This window comes from Heloderma suspectum, chromosome 2 (assembly GCF_057233095.1).
Source record: "Heloderma suspectum isolate Gila_16-S chromosome 2, 16-S_ref, whole genome shotgun sequence".
NCBI classification, from domain to species: Eukaryota; Metazoa; Chordata; class Lepidosauria; order Squamata; family Helodermatidae; genus Heloderma; species Heloderma suspectum.
The window spans coordinates 374,075,769-374,082,876 of record NC_139459.1 but is presented as its reverse complement, the minus strand read 5'-3'; positions in this window follow the sequence as shown (position 1 = coordinate 374,082,876).

The following is a 7,108-nucleotide window of genomic DNA, read 5'->3' as shown; positions in this document are numbered from 1 at the left end:
TTCTCCCACCTGAGAAGGCCCGTGCACAGCAAGGCGCCTTCGCATGCCCCTTGCCTTCTCCTGCTTGGAGAGGACACGGGGAAGGCCAAGCCTGACTTCACTAATTCTTTGCTTCTGCTATGCGAGGAAGGCAAAGGACAAGCAAAGCCCACTCTTCAGGCCCTTGCAAGAGCGCCTGCACATATTGGAAGGCTGCACAGTGGCCGCACCCCTATTCCCCCTGTTATCTCCAATCTGTGATGGGAGATAACAAGGGGATCCCCCTGCGCACCACTCACCCTCCATTGTGTCAGAGATAACAAGGGGATTCCTCTCCCCACCTCCTCGCAACTTCCCCACCTCCAGGCCAGAGGGTGGGGCATGGGGAGAGGTGTGGGCAGGGCACACAGAGGTTGCCTTCCCCTGCTTAAAGTGAGGCCCATTTGCCCAATTTAAAAAAGAAAACAAATAGAGGGTGAGTTGGGAATTGAATTACTACCATGGTTATTCACTTGATCTGGGGCTTGTACACAGAGTGAATTGCTGTGTGTGGACCGCATGTTGTCCACATATATAACCTAGCTGCCCTGTGGCTGGGCTCACCAGTTTGCATTATATACTTCCTGTTCTTGTTCTGTGCTTCTGACACAGTTGGAGACTGGAGTACGTCACCATCCCATATGAGCTCAGCAGAAAGCAGGTCTCATTGAAATCAGTGGCACGACTTACTTCTGAGTGCAGAACATGGGTAAGATCAGGCTGCACATGAATTTCCTCATAGGTGAACGCAGCAAAACTCAGTGGAGGGTAAACCCATATGGCAGGAATGTTGAACCTCTCTGAATCTGTGGGCCAAATTGGCTAATAATAAGGACACAGTCTAGTTGGGTTACCTGGATGTGTTTATCCCTGGTTGTTTTTATTGCCCTGTTGTTCATATGACTTTTCTGTGTGTATGGGTGTATTCCTTCAGATGTTAAAACTTTTGGCTACTTACATTTTTCTTCAGTAAAATTAAATTTTGATACTTTAAAAATTTGTGGTCTCTCTTTTTGTTTATAGCTGGCTGACCCATGACTAATAACCAATCCCCACACTACCTAAAGTAGATTACCTGAGACCCAGAGAACTTTAAGGCTGGTTTGGTGGAGGCTGTGGAAGAAAAACCCAAATTACATTAGCAAAACATGCTAACCTTGCACAAAGCTCGAAGACAAAAAGTCTGGGTGAAGGTGAAAGTCTGGGTGAAAAACGAAATATTCATGCCCCCAGCTTCAATGCCACACGAATAACCAGTTACAACTAGACTAGTAGGAACTGTCCATCACACTGGCAATTGTTTTTCTATGTGGCAAATACTAACCAATTGGAAGTGCCATGCAGTTTGTTCCACCTCTGTAGCGTTCTGCATCCAATCAGTGTTAACTGTGCCTTGTCATTCAATGTATAAAAGCTTTGTTTTAACTGTCTGGGGAGAACCCCCTTACAGAAAGCTTGTCGGAATCTCCCCATACGTATCCTTTCTTTTTTTTCTTTACTTCAATAAAGAAGTGAACACTCATTATGCTGTAAAGATTTCTTTGACAAGGCTGCCAGAGAAATCCAGCTGGTGGCAGTGGAAGAGGCCACAGGGAGGGAAAAGGAAACTGGAGTGTGAGCTCACTCGCTGCCCTGTTTTCCCTTCCACTAAAAGAACAGGGCATTGCTGGTCTTGACAGACTCCATCTCCCATTGGCCCCAGCAATCATGGCTAATGCTCAGGGGTGATGGGAGTTGTAGTCCAATAGAATCAAGAGGGCTGCAGGTCCCCCAGCCCTGCTCTACATATGGAGTTGAAGTTAAATGTCCCTTTAAAACCCATTCTGTCAGGGGTGGGGTTGCATTTGCTCCTTTGCTTCAGGCAGAAAAATGGCCTGAGCTGGGCCTGGATTTGACTAGCACTGAAATGCAAACAACCCATAGCTGTGTAAAACCTATTTGATGAAGTGAGCAGGAATTCTAAATACTGCTATTCCTTTTGCAGTTGGGGAACATCTATGGATTCTCGGTCATTATTTGTCACTATGTACTAATAGAACAGAGGGAAAAATGCAACCTTAAACTTTCTTTAGCTATCTTTGCTTCTGCACCTTAATATGACTCCTTCCCTAACCAGAAAAAAAGTCCTAAAACTCCCAGCATTCCCCAGCCAGCCATGTTGGATGGGGAATGCTGGGAGTTGTAGGGCTTCTTTCTGGCTGGGGAATGCTGCAAGTTGTAGTACTTTTTTCTGTCTAAACATGCATAGGATTGCACCCTTACTTACTAAAATCATGATAAACAAATACACAGAAATACAAAATCAATAGGAATAAGAATTCAACAACACCATCTAATAAAACCAACAATAATAGTATAAAGCAGTCACAATTGTAAAACAATCCATCTATTGGATTTTTAGTAATATTGTGAGCAATTTAATTAGTGCAAATTTAGGAAATCTTTTTATTGAAAAATTACCAATAGAACCATATAGTACACATAGATTTAAAACAATGTACTTTAGGGGGCAATCCTATGGGGATAGGTGGCTGCCCCCGAACTTGGAGGCGACCACCTATCCAATGCAGGATAGAATCATGGAGGGGATCGTCCCCTCCGCACTTCAGCCGCTCTGCATTTGTGGCTAGACAGCCGATTTCAGCTGTCTAGCCGCGGGAAGGCGGAGCGGGGGAGGAGGCTGCCGGACGACACACAGGATGTGTCGTATCGGCATTTCCGCCTTCCACGGTCCGGAATGCCCCGTTTTCACCGCTCCGTGCTCCTCTTCCAAGCGCAAGGCAAGGGGCTGTTCCAAGCGGCATTCGTATCGGCTGTTCGTATCGGCATTTCCGCCTTCCCCGGTCCGGAATGCCCCGTTTTCACCGCTCCGTGCTCCTCTTCCAAGCGCAAGGCAAGGGGCTGTTCCAAGCGGCCTGCGAGGCAGCATGGGAAGGGGGGAAGGTCGGTTCTCCGGGAACCGACCTCGAAGCACGGACTACCAGGTCAGTTCCCAGAAACCCACATATCCTACGGCCGTCTAGCCGCTGACTAGCGGCCAAAGGTTTGCTCCCTTAATCAGCTAAAAGAATGCTGGTCATTTCAAGCCTCAAAGGCAAACTCTGTATTTATTTGTTTAAGGATTACCTGAATATTAAACAATTTTGGGAAGAAAGTATTGGATCTAATCTTTGAAATGCAGCATATCATCTTATCAAATAATTCTCTTGGGATAGTCAAAGGAACAAACTGAGCTGAAGGAAATCAAATTAACAGCGATTCTATGGAATGTAGCAAAAATTTCCATTGCCTCTTTGGAAGTTTCCTCAAACCTCAGAGGTGTCTTGCTTTGTCAAGGAAAATCTGGGAAGCAGCTTTGTCAATTAAACTTACATCATCCCTCAAGAATCAGCAGGGCCCACAAACAAATTAATTCATAGATAAATGCTCCCTCTTCATAAACTTTTGGAATAATTTTGCACTAAGTGTTTTTGTCGATGATTTAATTAGTATGTATCTGTAAGATTTCCAAGATTTTGTCTTGGAATTGCTCACTTTGTTCAAATCATATGTACCTTTTCATTAAAAAATTTTAAAGAGCTGGGCCAACTTCAAATGAAACAGGCAAAGGCAGATGCGAACAATCAAATTTTTAAAACCTGTTGAAAACACATAATGAAAAGGCTAAGCAAAGTTATCATGGGAGGCAATTCAACAGTGTTGGGGACCCCACCAAGAAGGCTCTGTCTTGATCCCACCAACTTGATGGATATTATTGGTGGGCCCATGAGGAGGATTTCAAACTTAAGGGCTGGGAAGGCATGTATGTGTGTAGTCTGTTCTTCAGACTCATTCTCCAAAGTGAGTTCTCCGATGTGAAAGATGAGTTGGATTATGACATAATATCCAAGCACTTCTATGGGTTCCGCCTATGTGATTTATTTGGTGGGAAGTGTAAATTAGGTCCTGTTTAACCTCAGAACCTGCACCAAATGGGTCCGAAGCACCCCGGTGGGTAACCAGGCTAATTTAAACAGACAAATATCACTACAGATAATTGTAAATTGAAATCTATTTAAGGCTTTATTTCAGAAAAGTACAAAATGAAAAGAAAGTGGCATGGTGGTTATATGGGCGTTAGAAACATCCTCTGCAATTACAGGGAAGAGAATGCAACAAAAATAGAATATTAATTAAAAGACCTGCAATTGCCAAAGCTGGTATTATGAATTTAGCTAATAAGATAACAGCTTGAGCATGTAACATTATTATGACTCCTCCTTCCAACTTTCTCCTGTTTATTACTTGCGGTTTAAAGCCAAACTAAAACTAAACTTAACTAAAACTAATTGTTCACTCTCCTATTATGTCCCCTGCATTTTACTTGAATATTTATTTATTTATTACATTTCTATACAGCCCCATAGCTGAAGCTCTCTGGGCAGTTTATAAAAGTTAAAACATTAAAATACAATATACAAAGTTTAAAAGCTATTTACATAAAAGCATAAGGACATATACAAACAACATATAACTAAAAATAGCTTTGAACTAAAAACAATTTAACAAAAAAAAAATAATCCAACAACACAGTTAAAAACCACACAGCTTAAAAACAGTATACAAAAGTCAGCACGAGGAACAAGAGTTCTCAAAAGGGAAGGCCTGCCGGAATAATAGCATCTTTAATGCCTGCTTAAAGACCTTCAAAGAGGTCAGCAGGTGCATTCCAGCCGTCAGGTCATTCCACAACGGAGGGGCGGCAAAGGAAAAGGTCCTCTGGCGCGTGGCTGCCAGGCTCTCGTTAGGCAGCCACAGCAGAGAGCCCCCAGAGGACCTTAGGTGGCGGGCTGGGACATAGGGGAGGAGGCACTCCCTAAGGTACCTTGGACCTAGACCATGTAAGGCCTTAAAGGTAAGACCATCACTTTATATTTTACTCGGAAACAAACTGGCAGCCAGTGTAAAGATTTTAAAACCGGTGTAATAGGGTCTCCATGGGATGTCCCAGAGACCAGCCTGGCTGCCATATGTTGAAGTTTCTGAACTAAATATACAGGCAGCCGTGACTTTGGGCCAGGCACAGACTCTCAGCCCAACCTACCTCACAGGGTTGTTGTGAGAGTAAAATGGAGAGGAGGAGGATCATGTAAGCTGCCTTGGGTTCCTTGCAACAGGAAAAAAGGCAGGATATAAATGCAATAAATGCAATAAAGTTCAGTGCATTACAGAAATCAAGCCTAGAGGTTACCATCGCGTCCACCACTGTTACCAGTCCATATGTTCCAGGAACGGGCATAGCTGGCGTAGCTGATAACAGGCACTTCTCACTTTCGCCTCCACCTGGGGTGCCAGGAGCAGGGTCGGGTCGAGAAGCACCCCTAAGCTACGAACCTGCTCCTTCAGCGGGAGTGCAAACCCATCCAGAACTGGTTGACATACCTCAATACCTGAATTAGGACCCTTCTCGACGAGCCCCTCTGTCTTGCCTGGATTCAGCTTCAGCTTGTTCTCCCTCATCTAGCCCATTACCGACTTCAGGCAGTCATTCAGAGGAGTCACATGTTCCTTGGATGAAGATGTTAAGGAGAAACAGATTTGGGTGTCATCAGCATACTGAGAACACCCAGCCCCAAACCTCTTGATGGTCTCTCCCAGCGGTTTCATGTAGATATTGAATAGCATCGGGGATAGAATGGAGCCCTGAGGGACTCCACATAATAGTTCATTTTCAAGGAACAACTATCCCCGAGCGACACCATCTGGGACCATTCTGAAAGGAGCGGAACCAGTGCAGAGCAGTGCCCCCAACTCCCTCAGGTGATCCAGAAGGATACCATGGTCGATGGTATCAAACGCCACTGAGAGTTCCAAAAGAATCAATGGGGATGCACTCTCCCTATCGATTCCCAGGCGAAGATCATCCACCATGGCAGTCTCAACTCCATATCCAGCTCTGAAGCTGGTTTGAAAACTACACTGAATCATTACTAAGTTCTTCTAGGCATGTGAAGAATAAAGGTAGAAGTTAGAGTGAAAGGAAAAAAATTCTAGATTTGGAAATAATTCCAGGTCCCATTTTCAGAAAGAACTCTAAGACCCAACCTCAGAAATAATTCTAAGACTTACTTTCAGAAAATACTCTTAAGTCCTAACTTCAGAAAATATTCTAAAGTCTAAGAGTCTAAAGAGGTCCATAGTTTCCCAAATCCTTGGGTCTGGTGGTGAGGCAGAAAGAGCGAAGTGAATCATAGAATAGTAGGGTTTTGAAGCGGCCTATAAGACCATCGAGTCCACCCCCTGCTCAGTGCAGGAGTCCAGGTCAAAGCATCCCTGACAGATGGCTGACCAGCCTCATCTTGTATGCCTCCAGCGTGGGAGAGCCCACCACCTCCCCAGGTAATTGGCTCCACTGTCATATTGCTCTAACAGTCAGGACATTTTTCCTGATGTTCATCCGGAATCTGGTTTCCTGAAGCAGCAGCAGCAGCAGCAGCAGAAATCAGCTCTCGCTACCTGTGCTTTTATACACTTGCTCTGGTCAAAGGTGGGCCCCCCAATGAGTAATGAGACAACCATCTTCCAATCAAAATGGGGTGCGTTAGACCACCCACTCACCAATCAGAAGTAAGGTGTCTCATCTATCTCCCACGATCTCACGTGTTTGGGGAACATCTCTGGCACTACTGCAAATGGGTTACTTCGAAATGTCCCAAAACGTGGCCCAAAGGCTGCCATCTGGGCATGTTATCTTGACTGACGTATTTCTCCCTGGTACATCTTCTTTGAACTCATGTCCATGTTTGGTCATATCCACCCGAACACCTCCTCCCAATTGTCGCTTGTGCTCAAGTCTACAGCTTCCTCCGCCCAACTAGCTTTGAGTAAGGACATTCTCCTTACTCAAAGGACACCACAAGATGTCAAAACAGTACTTCTCCTCCCCTCAGTAGGCATCTGAGCACGCTCAGTTCTTCCGTTCATCTCTCTCATACACTCTGCCAGCACACCGTGGCCTTGAACAAGCTCTGAGAAGCTGCTTGTAAAGACAGCTACATTTTTTTCCCTTTCTTCAAGGACAGGCCTGCAAAATCTTAGTTAGTAAGATAAT